Below are 1,090 nucleotides of genomic sequence, written 5' to 3'. Positions count from 1 at the left end.
CATGAATGGCCACTGACGAACTGTGGCCAGGAGATAGCTGGACCACCCAACTGCTGAGAGTGCTGCTCAGCACAACGTTCTTCACTTCAGTGATTGCTTCACAGCCTGTACCATTTGGATCCTTCCTGTCAACACCAGCTTTTCCGAATTGCACAGTCAGTAACTCTCCCTCCAATATATGCTATGTTACCATAATCCCCCCCCCCCCCCAGCCTGAAACTTAATTAGTCATGCCCTTCACTCATCATCCCCTTCTCTGCGCCCACTCTTCCACTAAACAGCCTTCCATTTCACCAATGCACCCAAAGCTTCTTTACGTCTCTCCTTTTCCACTCCCTTCCTCCACCCACTCCCTGCCTGATCTCCCAACTGCACCTAGCTGCCCTATGCTGTCCCCATCACATTCCTGTACACTCCCACAACCAGCACTGTAACGTCCTGAAGAATACCCTGCTATACCTCCCTCTCCTCATCCAATTCTGGGCGGTGTTTATATGTGAGCAAGTTGTGCTTCATGAATGTGTGGGTGTTGTCTACTTTAGAAGAAGGCCTTTTGGCTGAATGCTTACTTAGCAGTCTTTTTGTTGTGCCTGTCTGCTACTCAACAAAATCAACATTATGCTGTTCTCACTTATTCGGCCTTTTTTTGCCCACCTCCCTTTCCCAGTCCATTACATATGGAAACATTGCTACACATCTTTCTTACATTTACTTTTACAAATTTGCGCCTGGTGGCCAAAACTGGAACTAATTTTTTCCAGGATAAATTGGTTTTGCATTAATGCATTAGAATATCCTCTAAGTTTCACTGCCCTACTGTAATTACAGCACACACTGGACCTCAGTGAGTACCTGTACTTTAATTATAGCCATATGGTATCTGTTACACTTTTTTCTAGGAATCTGGTTTCTTCAACTGGTGGAATTTGAAATTTGTTTTTCACTAAAAGTATTTTTATTTCTCTTCGTTTACTGGCTTTGAGTAAACAATTGACATTAGAGTGCTTAGAAAGAACTAGCTTTTTAAATTTTATTGTAGAAGGATCCCCAGATTGCCACAAGTTGAACCTCTCATTGCAGTTGTTGGGAT

Source organism: Schistocerca gregaria, chromosome 6 (assembly GCF_023897955.1).
Source record: "Schistocerca gregaria isolate iqSchGreg1 chromosome 6, iqSchGreg1.2, whole genome shotgun sequence".
Lineage (NCBI taxonomy): Eukaryota > Metazoa > Arthropoda > Insecta > Orthoptera > Acrididae > Schistocerca > Schistocerca gregaria.
The sequence above is the reverse complement of the archived record's forward strand: the minus strand, read 5'-3'. Positions refer to the sequence as shown.